The 16,432-nt window shown below is 35.7% G+C and overlaps 1 protein-coding gene across 25 annotated transcripts in view; it reads left to right on the forward strand.

The window, feature by feature from the left end:
• Positions 1 to 16,432, forward strand: part of PLEKHA5 (pleckstrin homology domain containing A5) — a 249,599-nt gene that overhangs the window by 69,218 nt on the left and 163,949 nt on the right. Inside the window, exon 1 of one of the 25 annotated variants that reach the window (XM_050747581.1) lies at positions 1,761 to 10,305. The exons of the other annotated variants lie outside the window; for them this stretch is intronic. The gene's annotated coding sequence lies outside the window, so the exon portion shown is untranslated. Of the gene's footprint in view, positions 1 to 1,760; positions 10,306 to 16,432 lie in introns of those variants that run through there. 25 annotated transcript variants of the gene reach the window in all.

Below are 16,432 nucleotides of genomic sequence, written 5' to 3' on the forward strand. Positions count from 1 at the left end.
ATTTGTCACATTTCAAAAATTTTCTCATGGTGATGTTCACAATAATTCTGTAGGGTGAGAAACAGTCTTACTGTAGTAAGACTATTAAATAAACGAAACCTCTGAACCTTGGAGTTTAACTTGCACAACGTTAGTAACAGGACTAGGACTTGAACCTGAATCATCACACTCCAGATCTCTCCATACCACACTGCTAGCATGTGTACCTGTCATCTTATTCCTGGCTCCTGTTGTTTCCCTTTTTATTTCCTTTCCCTTCCTCCCACAACCTCTTTTTCCCCCATTTCTTTTCTTTCTTTTTAATTGTTAACTACATAACTAATACATGCTTATCAGAGCAATTCATATAGCACAAAAGGATATAAAGTAAGGAGACTAGGTGAGTGATAGCTCGTTCCTGTAATCCTAGCGCTTTGGAAGGCCAAGGCAGGCGGATCACTTGAGTCCAGAGTTCGAGACCAGCCTGGGCAACATGGCGAGACCCTGTCTCTACAAAAAAAATACAAAAATTTAGCCGGGCGTGGTGGCACACACCTGTAGTCTCAGCTACTCTGGGAGCTGAGGTGGGAAGATTGATTGAGCCCAGGAGGTGGAGGCTGCAGCAGTGTGCCAAGATTGCACCATTGCACTCCAGCCTGGGTGAGAGAGGGACCCTGTCTCCAAAAAAAAAAAAAAAAAAAGTAGCCTTTATCTAGGCTATTAACATATACTGTTGTGTTACCTGCCTTTTAGGTATATATCAATGTATATGTGTGCATGTGTGTGTGTGTGTATATATATGTATGTGTGTATGTGTATTTTTGACAGCTGCATGATGTGTTCCATACTACAGATGAACTTTAATTTGTGAAGCCATTCTCTATTGATTATTCTGTTTACTTTGGCATCTTTCTCTTTGTTGCTATTTATATAACTTTGCTTAATGAGCATCTGGTGCTTGCCTTACCTACACTAATTGAGATGATTGAAGTGTATCTATCTAGTTTCAGTTTTCAAAAAGCAATAGTTATGTTTTTTTCTGTGACATTGAACCGTATTTTATTGAGTGATTTCTTGAAGAGTATTTTGTTTCTACAACTTGAGATCTTGTGAGTCTTTTCTAGACTTTTTGAAAAATCTGTCATCTTCCTTTCTCAGTTGTCAACAGAGATTATATTTTATATGTCAGTACTGATTAAGGATTAACTATTTCAATCAAATGTTTTCAATTAACATGTAAAGACAATTTAATAGTAGATTTTTCATAGGTGTTTAGACTGTAAAATCTTGTATATGTTAAATGCATATAGTGAAAAAATTTGAACCACAAACTGTCAACAAGTAATTTGTAATTTTTCCGATAGAGCATTAAGGTAACTAACATAATTCCTGATGTCATAAAGAATAAAAAATACCATATCTAGCTAGCAAGAGTGTCTCTTACAAAGCAAGAAGAAAACCTACCCCTATGTGATCTCTTATTCTAAGCAGGTATGAATGAAAGAGGGATACTGTGGCAAAGTGGAAAAGCATAAGCTCCTTCTAATCCCTTCCTGCCATTTCCTAGCAGTGAAACCCTGTTTTACCTTTGCTCATACACAGTATGAATAGTAAAACCTCTGTGACAATATTCCTGTGCAAACAAAAGATGATTAACGTATCCACAACACCCAGAGTGGGTCTCAACAAATGGTGGCTACTATCGTGTTGCTGCCAAAGCTGCTACTCTGGCTTATGAGTTTTTAACTTGTTTTCTCTGTTTCTTTTTAGAGAAATAGCTTAGAGAAGTGATTTTTTTTTCATAGTTTGTAATTGAATGAGAAAATAAAATGAGTTTTTTTGGATTCCAGCACTGATTGACCATGTTGACATAATTAAAACTTTCAAATCCTTGTTCACTGCCTGTGATAGAGTAATAATTTAGTTAAATCCCAAGAGCCAACCTGTCCTATTATGTTTAGAAGTGAATATACCTCCTGCCAGCTGTCCCTCCTTCTCTGCCGTTCTGTAGAGTTAGCTCTCTTCCCCACTGACTCCACACTGCACTTCCAACACTGGGGACCTCTCTGTTCAGATCTTACTTTACTTCTTGGCAGCATTCAGCATCGTTGGACCTTAACACCCTTTTCTCCTGACTTCTATGACATCATACCCTTCTGGGTTTCATGCTGCTTTCATGACCGTTCCTTTTCTGGCCCTTTCTCACTGCTCCGATCCTACTGATCTCCCATTCAGACCAGTCTCCCATACTGTTCTGGCTATTTTTCAAATATGTTGGCAATACTTATTTTGGAAGATGTTATGTATTCCTACCTCAGGTTCTTAACACTGACCTTTTCCTCTGCCTGTCTTTTTGTTCCCTTTTGCTCATGTCTCACCTTTTGAATGATGCTTATCCTGACCCCTGTTTAATTTCACTACCCTAGCCACACTCCTGAGCCACACTCTAGTTTTTCTTTCATAGCGCTTACCACCTTCTAATGTACTACGTTATTTATTTTGTTTGCACTTGTCTTCTCTGCTAGAAGCTCCCTGAAAACAAAGATCTGTTTTTCCCACAGATATACCGAGCATAGGACTAGGCACACAGTTGGCATTGTTGAAGTCACAGAGTCTATCTGGGGTGGGTGTGTGTGTGTGTGTGTGTGTGTGTGTGTGTGTGTGTGTGTGTAAGTCACCTCATTCACTTCCAAGGCTCTTTGTACACCGTATTCCAGTCAGCCATAAATCTTCATCTCCACCTCTTTCTCCACTTCATCTCCACATTCACTGACTTTTCATATAGTGTCTAATATATACAGTCCAAAAAAACAACTTTGCCACCTTTGCAATCATCCTCAGTTTTTCTCTTTCCTTCACTTAACAATACCCCACCTCCCCTCCAGTCTATCATCAGCGAGCCCCGTTGACACTTCCTTCCCTCCAAAACGTATCCCCAATCTGCTCTCTTCTCTCCATCTCTGCCACACCTCCCGTCTTTGCCACCATCATCTTTCACTCAGACAACTGTGGCAGCCTCTTTGCTTTTCTCCTGCTTGTCCACCCTTGACCCTGTACAATCCATTCTCCACACTGGCTAGATTCATTTTCTTAAAAGTATAAAAATGTAATTCAGATCCTGTCAGTGTCTTCCAGTGGCTTTCCATAGCACTTAGAATAAAATCCAAAGTTCATTATCTGACTTATAAATCTAACCCTAGTTGACTTTTCTACTTCTACAACTGTTTTCCTCTCATCCTATCATACTCTAGTCACAGAGGCCTTCTTTCATCTCTTTCAGATATGCCAGGCTTAGAGCCTTTAAACTAACCGTCCACTCTCTCTATCCGGATTTCTTTTCCCCTTTTTGTGACATTAAGTCAGTGCTTAACCGTTGCTCCCTCGGGGCTTTTCCTGACAATCCATTCACTGAGTCATTGAACCTGTCTTAGTTCTTTGCATAACCCTTTTCCACTATCTCATGTAGTCTTTTGTTTATTGAGTTTCATCCCCCCTGAGAATGTATGCTCCATGAGAGCATAGACCTTTTTACTGCTGTTGTGTGTAATACGTAGAACGGTGTCTGGTTCATAGTTAATGCTTAGTAGATATTTGTGGAATGAATGATTGTGTGAATGAACAAAGGGAGCAGATTTTTTTTAATTACAAATTTTGTAATACTTAAGTTATTAACTATCTGATTAACAATATCCTTAGGCAGAGTTGGAAAAAAATGAGTTTTGATTTTGGGGAAGGGAACACTAAGAAATATTTATTTTTCTATCTTTTAGCAGAATGCAGGAATAGTTATACGCCATCCCCATTTTTTTATTTACGTAGTGAATATTTTTAAAAATTTTCTATAAGACCATTATTCAGCAGCAAAATTATTTCATGTATGGCTTTGTTTTTTGTTTTTGTAGCAAGACATGACAGATTTTCTTATAGTCTAAACATTGTCTATAGCAAAAGACAGCTTGAATGCCAAAATAATGTTTAATTAGATCTATTCATTATCTTGCGACATGCTAAGTAGGTGCTAAGGATTTATCACTGCAGTAAAAGTCACTGGATCATTACATTTATTTTATGGAAATATGATTTAAAATTTACAATTCTTTTTTGTAAGACAGTAACAAATTATTATGTAAAACTTACACCTCTGCCCAAGACTCTTGCAAATGTTTGCTCCTGATTTTGTAGAGATCTTCCTAACGATTGAATATTTAAAATTCAAAATGCTTTTTTTCTTTTTTGGAAAAATGCCTTCTGTAGATATATCTGGGCGAGAAAGCAATAAAATATAAATTAAAATATTTTATCAGCAACATCTAGTGTCAGTACTTCATGACTGTCAGTGTGTTGTACTGAAAAGTGTCATTGGTTTGTCCCAAAGAACGAAGTGGTGGCAGTGATAGCAGTATCTGTTTCTAACTTGTGGTTTATTTCTCATTTTCAAGATCCTGTTGCCACTGGTTTTTCTTCCCAGTGGTTGGTTAAAATTCAGAGTTGTTTCATGAATACATGACAGTGTGATCTTAGGAGCTTGCAGTTGCTCAGAAGCCAACCACACTTAGAAAGTTTGATGTAAATATTTGTACTGCAAGATGCTCTTTGTTGAGATACCAAGTCCCAGCAAAAAGTAGCATTAAACCTGGTGACCACAGATACCATGGAGGAAAAGCACATTCTAAGACCTGAGCTTTTTTTCTGAAGCTGTGTGTAACTGATTCTATATTTTATTCTCTAAGTTAGGTGAAATCTCAAACTTTTTGAAAAGAGTCACTAAAAGAGAATGAAATCATGTCATTTGCATCAACATGGATGGAACTGGAGGTCATTAAGTGAAATAAGCCAGGAACGGAAAGACAAATAGCACATGTTTGCATTCTTAAGTGGAAGCTAAAAAAATGAATATCATGGAGGTCGACAGTAGAATGATGACAGTATAGGGGGAAGGGGAGCTGAAGAAAGGTTAGTTAGTGGGTACAAACATACAGTTAGATGGAAGGAAGAAGCTCAAATGTTAGATAGCAGAGTAGGGTGACTATAGTTAGCAACAATGTATTAAATGCATTTCAGAATAGCTAGAAGAGAGGACCTAAAATGTTCCTAACACAGAAAAATGATTAGTACTTGAGGTGATGGATCCCCCCAAATAACCTGAGTTGATCATTATAGTTGCCATGTGGCAACAAAAGTATCACCTGTCCCCCTTAAATATGCATAGATATTATGTACCAATAAAAAAATTTTAAACATTAAAAAAATTTTTTTTAATCCTTTATCCTTCCAGCTGAATAGATTTCGTTTTCATTCTTCCTGAGAATAGAAGATTTAATGGAAGTTCCAGTATCTGTATGCAGGCCTATGACTAGCTTCACTTCTTGGTGACTAATACTAGTTGACAAAACAGCATATTCTAAACTAATTGTCTTCATTATCCAGTAGCTTTCCTATTCCTCATAACAAATGTTCCAGATCTTTGATTACTCACTTCAGAATGCTTGTCTCACTCCTCTTTTCCTCATTCCTCGCAGATCATACCTTGGAGAAGAAAATAGAAACTATCAGCCATGAACTTCATTAGCTTTTTCTTCCTCTTCAATCCAAATCTGTCTGTATCTTCATTCATTTTTCTTAACCCTTTCCTTGCTTGCTATTTCTGCTTTCCAAAACCAAGGAAGGAATTTTGACAGAAGTGTCCAAGGAATTCATTGGGGGAGAAGGAATGATTCAGTAAATGATGTTATGATAATTAGATAGATAGCTATATGTAAGCATAAAAAATTTTTAAAAACCTTAGGCCCTTGTAATCATATGCACAAAAATTAAGTGGATTATTGATTTAAATGTAAAAACAAAAAGTATAAAACTTTTAGAAAAAAGATTGTTTGTGACATTGGGTCTGGCAAAGATTTCTTAGATGTAATTAAAGATTTATAAAAGAAAAAATTGGTAAACTACATCAAAATTTAGAAATTTTACAAGATCTGTGTAGGACACTGAAGAGAATGAAAAGACAAGTCACAGACTGGGAGAACATATAGGCAAATCACATATTTGTCAAATAACTCATAGCCAGAATATATAAAGAACTTTTACAACTCAATAATAAAAAGACAAACAGCTCAATTTTTTAAATGGGGGAAATTTTTAAATATATTTCACAAGAGAATATACTCAAATAGCCAGTGAGCACATGAAAAGATGTTCAGCGTCATTAAACATTAGCAGACTGCAAATTAAAACCACACTGAGGAACCCACTAGAATGGCTATAATCAAAGACTGTCAATATCAAGTATTGCAGAGGATGTGGAAAAACTCAAACTCTGTTACACTGGTAATAGAAATATAAAATGTTACAACCACTTTGGGAAGAGATTGGCAGTTTCTGGAAAAAATTAATTGTAAATTTGACCAAGCAATTCTACTACTTAAGTATCTTAAGAAGAATGAAAACATGTCCACACAAAGATTTGTACTAAAATGTTGATAGCGTTATTCATAATCGCCTAACAGTGCAAATGTCTGTCAACTACTGTGAATGGATAGACAAAATGTGCTATCAATGCAGTAAAACTACCCAGCAATAAAAAAAAAACAATTGACTGATAAATGGTATACGATGACCGAATTTTAAAACCTTGATGCTAAGGAGCCAGACACAGAGACTACACATTGTATAACTCCATTTTTGTGAATTTCCCAGAAAGACAGATTATAGAGACAAAACAAATCAGCGGTTGCCTAGGGCTGGTGGTGGATGTGGAGATTGACTGTAAATGGGACATGAGGGAATTTTTTTGTGGTGGTAGAAATGTTATAAAACTGGATGTGGTAATAGTTGCACAACTCTGTAAATTCACTAAAAGTCACTGAACAGTACACTTAACCATAGGTGGGTTTAATGAAATGTGAATTATACTGCAATAAAACTAAATAAAAAGCTGAGTTAGTACCACTTGCCTCGGGTTCATTACTTTTTGTTCATTCTTAATTATTCCCTTCACAGTTACTCCCCACTCTTCCCCTACCTCTTTCCATATTTCTTTACTATTGAAAATTATTTTCAGTAGTTTTGCCTCCTGAGTTCACTGCCTTTTAGATCACATTTAGACCATGGGTTTCTATCACCACAAAAAAATTCCAAAATCTGGGTCCAAATTTCAACTCTATTCACTTATCTGTGTGACACAGAATAAGCCTCTGAGTCTATGTGTCCAGATTTGTTTACCAGGTAGAATATTAATAAAATCTATTACATGAGGATTTGTGAATATTAAATGAAACCATATATTTGAGACATTCTATAAGTGCTAGCTGTCATTCATCACCTTAAAACAAGACTCATAAGTTGAAAGGCTGTGAACTGGTGAGCATCTAGAGGAGTGGCTCTTAATCAGAGCAAACTCAAACTTTAGGGAGGTTTTACAGACTGGCTCCACTGATGGGTCAGGTTGAAAGGTTTCTGGACCCTGGGAAGTACATGTGTGTGTTTGTTCTCCAGCTTCGCAGATGATTCTGCTATAACCCAATGGTAAACAAAACAACAACAGATTGCAGTGCAAGACTCAGCCCATAGAATGTACAAACACCAATTGTGAACCATAACAAACTGTGGTCTCTGGGTGATAACGATGTGATAATGATAATTGCCGTACAAGGCTCATGTATTCATTTCCAGTCTTGCTCCTCCCATTCCCTCCCTTTGTTTAGGTATCAGATGGAAGGCAGATACATTTAGTCATGAGCGAGATCCACCCATCTCATGTATGTACATGCAGTGGGACAAATGCACTAACACTGTATAAAGTCTTCAGAGGATTCTCAGTTGTCATAGAAATAAGTTATATCTTTGGTTGAGTTTTTAAACATTCATTCTCACTGGGGTAGTGTTTGGGAAACATATCAGGTTTTGCTGGTAGAGAAAGGGTAAATCAGTTAAAGAATAAGTGATATATAAGGATTTAAAAAAGAAGGCCTCAGGTTTAAGGGATATATGTAATTACAAGATGATCTCAATTTTAAATCAGAACACTGAAGTTGGATGGATGGGTGACAGGAAATGCATGTTAGAGAGCACTTTAGTGATATGGAGGAATTCATACAGTGAATTTGAAATGAGTAAGTACTATGCCAGTGTGACTGGAATTACTGCCTCTTTACCTGTCTTCATTTACCTGTTTTTGTATCTATCTGTTTCTTAGAGTTGACTCCCTCACTCTTCTATTTTCCAGGGTCTAGAACACTTCTTGCCATCTGCTTCCAGATTCCATCTCAGAATAATTAGTTTTTATCTCTTTCTTTCTTCCCAGTGTTGACAGCCGTCACTTTCTAGTATTCACATTGTCAGCACCACAAGGTCTCCAGTCTCCACACCACCAGTTCCCAGGTCCTCCACTGTGCCACATCTCAGCCTTGACCTGGCTGTTTCCTCCTCTTTCTTTCTCCTGTCTAGTCTAGATCCTTAGTATTCATCTAGGCATTTCAGAAAGTTCACCCCTCTCATAAAGAACTTACTAATTGCCTTCCTTAGAATGCTTCATCTCTTTCCTGTAAGTTCTCTAGGACACTAAAGCAACTGTCTTTTACTGTAATACTTAGATTAGTTATATGTACTCTTGCCTGGTCATTCCTATTAGTTGAACTCTTTAAAAGCAGAGATAGTTGTACTCATTTTTGTTCCCATTGTGCATTGCAGTGTACCGTAACTCATATATAACATGTTCTCAAATAATAGTTATAGATCACAGTTAGATTTTTTATTTGTTTCTTTTTAGTGAAGAGTTTTCACTTTCTCATTTAGGAATCATAGAGCTTTCTTTGAGTCCTGTAGGTAACTTATTCTTCCTACAGAACTACCCCCACATACATACAGTACTTAGAGACACAAAACATATGCGTATTGACACATTTTAATTTTTGTGACCTTTTGATAACCTTGTCTCAGGAAGGGCCTTAGCTTAGCTGTTCCCATGGGATGCCTATCTCCTATGTCTTCTTGCCTTCCCACACCCTACCTGTCAGGAGGCAGGAGGGTAGAGGACTGTGAGGCTACTGTTCTCAAAAATGAGACATTTATATAGAAGGGTGATTTACAATAGGGAAGTAATAAGAGGTGACCAGGAAGGCTTGGGAAGAAGGGAAAAGCTCTGATTAGCATATGGGCCCATTTAAAGATGGGTCAGCCCCATTCTGTCAGTGACTTGCTATCCTGAGCGGGGTGCATGTCAAGTGTTCAGACACTTCCTATTTTTGCTCATCTACCCAAGGTGAAAGTGGGAGGTAGATGTGAAAGAGTTGTCTAGCTGGTTTTAGTGGGGCTGTACTAGATCTAGATTTATGGAGGAAGATTAAAATGGAGCAGAGGAAAAAACTTCTTGACCATATTTTCATCATCCCAAACTAATGGCCTTTGCAGCAATTTACTTAACAAACTAGGTGAATTATGTATTTGATGGCATAAATATGCATACACAGAATATTTGGTTGGTTTTTGTGGCATTTTTGTAAAACTGTTTCTCAAAAATACAACATTCTTTAAAGACTTTTTTATAGGTTTATCAGTATTTGGGTGACGTATAATTTATAACTCAATTATTTAATATGTAAACAACAGATAAAAATCCTATCACCATAGTTTGAAGATAGCAAACATTTTAATAAATACATTGAACATTTCAGTTTATTAGTGTTTATTAATGTTTCCAAAGGAGAAATTAAAATACCACTGCATAGTTTTCAGATTGTTTTACTTGGTGAACAGGCAAGAGGACAGAATAAGAGATTGAAAAGTGAAATAAGGGTAGTTTATAGTTTGTTTAATTTATCAATGGTCCTATTTACATTTTGGGATCACATCTTGGACGTTTTGCAACTTCCAATTCATTCTAGCATTTTGGGATTCTTATGTTGACATAGTTAATTCTATATTGAAACCTAAGGACTTGTTATTTAATAAACTTGTAGAAATAATCATTTCCAGTTAAATGAACCACAAAAATTATGAGGTTAAAAACAAATCAGTTATCATTTAGTAGTTCTGTATTGTCAGTTAATGATCTTTATTAAATTTGCAGCTTTCTGAGTTTCTTTGGAAGTAGGTCATCACATGCTGAGATGAAATACCAAGTCATTTAAATTAGATACTGAGCATGCTCATATGAAGTACTTACTCTTGGAGACTGCGGTGTGGTTCAGTTTTCTTATAGTGGAAAGAGCAGAAAAGAGATCACAGTGTGCCCCTTTGTCATCATTCTGTCAGAAAGCATGTAATTTGTCTTTAGAAACCAGAAGCCTGAGACAAAGAAAAGAACGCAGATTTTTAGCAAAAGGCTATTTGGTGAGTTAATTGGCTGTTTTCTTCTGTTTTGCTCTAATCGGTCAGTTATTCCTAGCTAGTCTATGTCTTTACTTATATCTGCTGCTTTTTTGTACTGTGCTGAAGCTTTATGTAGCAAGTAACTTAGCTGAGATTGGGAGAAAATTGTTTCTGCAGTCTAAATCTTATTCTTCTGAAATATTTCCAGTACCTTTCTGAGGTGACAAGTTCATAAATTGCTATGATGATACTTTCTCATGTTCTCCACAAATTTTCTTTGCTCACTTGTGCTGAATAATGCTGGCAGAATTATGTGCCGAGATACTTCAGGATTTGTCTTTTTGGACAGTTTAGCATTTTTGTTCTTACATCTTAATGAAATTACAGTTTTTGCTTTCACATTTCTATACTGTATCTACCAAAGTAATAGGTAAGAAAGATAAAAAATTCTTTAAAGAAAATGAGAGGGTGTATTACAGTAATATGTATACATATTATTAAAAAGGTGGTTCAAAAATGAAAGTTTGCTTTGTAATACAGTTGATCATTTAAACTATCCTAAAATGAAATGAAATTGACAACATTTTGTAAAATATAAGGTGTTACAGTTATTCTGTATTCATATTTAGAATTCTATCTTAATTTATTGAATTAGCTACATAAGTGTTGCATGATAATAGTTTTGCCAGTTTAGGCTGTTACTTTCTCTGAGCTCATATTATCAATGAGTGATCAATAGGAAGATAATCTTATTTAAATGTTTTGTGATTTTTAAAAAAACCGAAGTGTTCATGTTTTACCATGAAGTTAAAGGGGGATATTTTTGTGCATTTTCTCCATATTATGCTCTTATAATGTTATATAATATTTAAAATCTATACATTGTTATTTCATGATGAATACAATTTTGATTATGTATTTATAATCGGTAAACTTGGCAACCAAATATTCAGAGTCTTCTCCTGGAGATTAAAATAGCATTACTCTGCTGAAGGTACAACATTATATTTTTTGAAGATTTGAAGAAAAAGCATAAAATTACCATATTTATTTCCTTCAGGGAAAATCATGTTTGTTAGTACACATAAATGTCAGGTAGAGAATTTGAGACATCTAAGGTGCTTTAAAGAGGTCTAGACAAATGATGTGGGGGGTGGGAACAATAGGAAGAGACTACTGAAAGCTTAGTACCTTCAAATGCCAGGCAATTATGTGAGGCTTTCCTGAAATATCTTCATTTTGTGAACTTCCCCCACTATGCCATTTTCCAGGATTGGCACTTGTGAAGGAGGTGGGTGTATACTTAAGCTTATATATTCATGAAAAGGGAGGGTTAGCGTTTAGAGATGAGGACTGGGTGACAGGACTCAAGAAATCTATTCCCAGTTCTTTATACTGACTCACTTGTTTGACCTTGCACATGATGCCTACCTTATTTATTTCTACCTACTTTTAGTATAATACTTTACCATGGCGATAAAGTGGTTCATTTATAGTTTCTGAAGTAATAAAATTATTTCACAGACTGTGACAAAGATTCATGAGGGGATAAGTCATTCACTAATAGCCACTGTGGGAAGAAAACAAACAAGTATTGCTTTTCCAAATTCTATTAAATTTTTTTAACTGAAATATCTCAAGTGCATAAAATCTATAAAGTCCTCTGTAGTCTTTGAAACTAATCTCAGAAATACATATTCCATGTGTATTATGTAATGGTGACAGATGTGGTTTTAACTTCTTTCTCCCATATTCACTGCAGACTGGATGGTCACAAAATTTTCATGGCAAGATTATACTGTTATATTATTTTATACTATTTTCTCTTACTTATTTAGTCCCAGATACTCTAATCATAAATCTTCATAAATCAATAGAAGAGAAATAATGAATAGAAGATCTGTTAAAGAAATGTGTGGAGAAATACTGGGAAAATGTGAGAAGAATACAGAAAGAAAAATTACCGATGACAAGGGTCTCTTTGCCAGGTTTCTAGATATTAAGCGTATACCTATATATCTTATTCATTTCCAAATCATTAAATTTATCTACTCGTTTAACTTAACATCTACCCATTAAGGAACACTTATTTCCTTAATTTTGATGAATCTCAGTAGTGGTTAAAGATCCTAAGTAGTGGTAGATGAAAATGGATTTTGTGGTCAAGTACGTTTGGCGAATAACAGACCATAAAGGACTGTTCATAGCAGAACTTCTTACCCTTTAATATCTTATTCAGAACCTCACCCTGGAACTTTATTTTTTCTGGCATATGGTTTACTTTTGAAAGGAAGAACTGTAATACATAATATTAAACATTTGGCAAGCATTTCAGTATTTTTAACTATGAATTTCTATATTAAAATATCTGGATAAATAAAGGAAAAATTGTCAGTTTGCTTTTTATCTTATATTTTGTAATCTTAGAATTACAGGGTGATGAGATGTAAAATGTATAATTAGTAGATAAGTTGAGTGTCATAGATATGTAAGTTAAAATGGCATTTTTGAAATCCACTAGGAGTGTACATTACACTAGGAGTGTAGGCAATGAATACAACATGAAAGATTTATAATAAAATAGTAACTGAGTAAAGATTTTGATAATTCTCACAAGTTTCCACTCATTCTCTTAAAGTTAAAGAACCTAGCATGGTGTTAGTCACAAAGTAGGCATTCAATAAATGTTTATCTAGGCAGGTGCGGTGGCTCATGCCTGTAATCCTAGCACTTTGGGAGGCCAAGATAGGTGGATCACTTGAGGTCAAGAGTTTGAGACCAGCCTGGCCAACATGGTGAAACCCTGTCTCTACTAAAAAATACAAAAATTGGCTGTGCGTAGTGGCAGGTGCCTGTACTCCCAGCTACTCAGGAAGCTGAGGAGGAGAATCGCTTGAACCCAGGAGTCGGAGGTTGCAGTGAGCCGATATCATGCCATTTGCACCCCAGCCTGGGCAATAGGACAAAAACTCTTGTCTCAAAAAAAAAAAAAAAAAAAAAAGTTTATCTTTTCACTTGAATTTAAACCTTCTGCCTCTTCATTGAAACACACCATAGTCATGGAAGTAGAATACCTATTGTCGGCTCCACTGGCCCACCCACCTACTTTAGGGGACTTTTTCTTAAATTGTATTTTGAAATACTGATAGTTGGATTCAGTTTCCAACTAAGCTTTCATTTTTTGGCACTCCAGTGAAATTTGAAACCTAATTTAAATAGCAGTTTTCTTTGCTGTAACCTAGTGACTGTACATGTTCTTAAATCCTTGTTTATTACAAAAAGAGAGGATACAAATATTAATACATCTAGGGGCAAGACCTCCTATTCTTAGCTACTTAAGAGCCTGAGTTGGGCCGGTTTCTTGATCCCAGGGTACTCTGCAGATCGAATGTTGGCCTCAAATATTTGACATCAATATGATTGTCCCTGAGAATGAAGATAGATCGAGTTTCCATTAAGCTTAGTATAGAATTGATATTTTGGTAGTTTAGTAGCCATATTTATCTCAAAATAAAGTATGAGAAATTAAATATGCAATTCAGAGAGAAATAGTGAAAAATATGAGGGGACTTCAAAAATTTATGGAAAATGGATATTGTGTTAAAACTATGCATGGATTTCATAAATTTTTTTTATACCAACTTTTGTGAATGTGTTGTAGCATGTCTGAACAGGACCTAGTTTGAGGCACTAAGAAGGATAAGACATCAGTTTGAAAAGAACTCCTATCAGAGCGACATGAATTCTGCTAAAATTGAAGCAAGAATAAACATCATATTTATGGTGAAGCTTGGGTGGAAGAATGGTAAAATCATCGATGATTCACAAAAAGCTTATGGGGACAACACTCCAAAGAAATCAGCAGTTTACAAATGGATAACTCATTTTAGGAAGGGACAAGACAATGTTAAAGATGAAGCTTGCACCAGCAGACCATCCACATCAGTTTTCAAGGAAAAAATAAATCTTGTTTATGCCCTAATTGAAGACTGACAGTTAACAGCAGAAATAGGAACCTCCACCACAGCCAGTTTGATTGGTTCAGCATACACAAATCTGACTGAAAAATTAGTTGAGCAAACTTTCCACTCAGTGAGTGCCAAAACTGTTGCACCCAGATTAGCTCAAGAAGAGCAGAGCTTCCAGTGGAAATTTTAAACAAGTGGGATCAAGATCCTGAAGCATTTCTTTGAAGAATTGTAACAGAAGATGAAATATGGCTTTACCAGTATTGTAACAGAAGATGAAATATGGCTTTACCAGTATGGTCCTGAAAACAAAGTACAATCAAAGCAATGGCTACCAAGAAGTGGAAGTGGTTTAGTCAAAGCAAAAGTGAACTGGTCACAAGCAAAGGTCACAGCAACAATTTTGAAAGATGCTCACAGCTTTTTGCTTGTTATGACTTTCTCAGGGGCCAAGGAACAATAACATCTGCTTATTATGAGAACGCTTTAAGAAAGTTAGTCAAAGCTTTAGTAGAAATGTCTGAGAAATCATCTTCACAGAGTTCTCCACCACAGCAATGCTCTTGCTCATTCCTCTCATCAAACAAAGGAATTTTGTGAGAGTTTTTGTGGGAAGTCATGAGGCATCCATCTCATCATCCTGATTTGGCTTCTTCTGACTTCTTGTTTCCTAATGTTAAAAAATCTTTAAAGATTTTAAAGGATGTCCATTTGTATTCAGTTAATAATGTGAAAAAGACTACATTGACATGGTTAAATTCTTAGGACTCTCAGTTATTTAGGGATGGACTAAATGGCTGGTATTCTCATTTATAGAAGTGTTTTAACCTTAATGGAGTTTATGTTAAGGATTAGTTTATAATATTTATCTTTTAGTTTCATTTTTCCACAAGTTTTTGAAGTCCCCTGGTATGTCTTAGTAAAATGCTACACATATTCAGAGATTTTTATTTCTGACATTTTTAAAAGTGTAAGTCCGAAATCTACTTTGTAAAGGTAAAAGACTGTAAATCCAGAACAGAGGACCTGTGACTTACTAATACAAATGGAACTTCTCCCCCTAGCTGTCATTTAACATGAGTGATTTCCAGTGAAAGAGGTTCTGCATTTTAGGACTGGGGATCTTTTCCCATTCTTCTTGATGTCTGGTGTACAGCTTGTCTGCTGTCCAGCACACATCTTTGGGTTATTTTCCATTCCAGATGAGCTATGATTTTTTTTTTTTTTTTTTTTTTGGTCAGAAAGGTATGTTTTAGATATATGCATAATTTTTTTGGAGCTATACATTTTCCTTGAGAATAAATATCTGAAATTATCATTTAAGTCAGTAAGAAAGTATGATTTTTAAGTATATATCAAAAACATGTTTTTCCTTTGAGGTCAGGTTGTCAGAGGCAGGAAAGGAAGAAGTGCAGTAGTTAATATCTAGCCAGCCAAATTTATCTGGGAGATGGATTACTAAGGTTAATAAGAAGTAGAAATTACAGAGCAAAGGATGGGAATGTTGGGAGACTTAATCAGTGTTTATGTTTCCTGGTTGGTCAGAGACATTGTCATTTTTACTGCCTTTTCTCCACTTTATAAAGAGTTAATAAGGAAGCATTTTTTTTTTTATTTGAAGAGTTGGTCTGTTTATAAATTTTAACAATGATGTTCAGTAGAGTTGCTGCTGTAAATCTAGACATTAACATGAAACCTAGCCATGGTTTTTAAGGCTTATGGGGGTGTTGTCTAGGGTTTATGGAGGAATATTACATTTTATTCTTTTTCTTGTTTTTAATACTTAAAAAGTATGAAATAATTATTGTAAAAATATTACAGATATACCAAAGATATGAATAAGATAGAGAGTTGCCCTTACACTTTGTTCTTTGGTTTTATGACACATACCCTGCCCCCACAAAGTTGAATAATATTCCCCCACTTCAGGGTGTGTAGTGATAATCTGATCCCAGAACCTGTGAAGGCTACTTTCTGTGGCAAAGACGTAGCAGATGTGATTAAATTAAGGACTTTGAGATGAGGTTTTCCTTGATCTTGGTGGGGAGGGCAGTGGCAAATGCAGTCACAAGTGTCCTTAGAAGGGGAGGTGGACAGAGGGAGATTTCAGAGAGCAGTGCGACTCCTGAGGCAGAGATGGAGTCATAGGACCACAAACCAAGGCATGCAGAAGCTGGAAG

The sequence above is a fragment of the Macaca thibetana genome, chromosome 11, assembly GCF_024542745.1.
Source record: "Macaca thibetana thibetana isolate TM-01 chromosome 11, ASM2454274v1, whole genome shotgun sequence".
NCBI lineage: Eukaryota > Metazoa > Chordata > Mammalia > Primates > Cercopithecidae > Macaca > Macaca thibetana.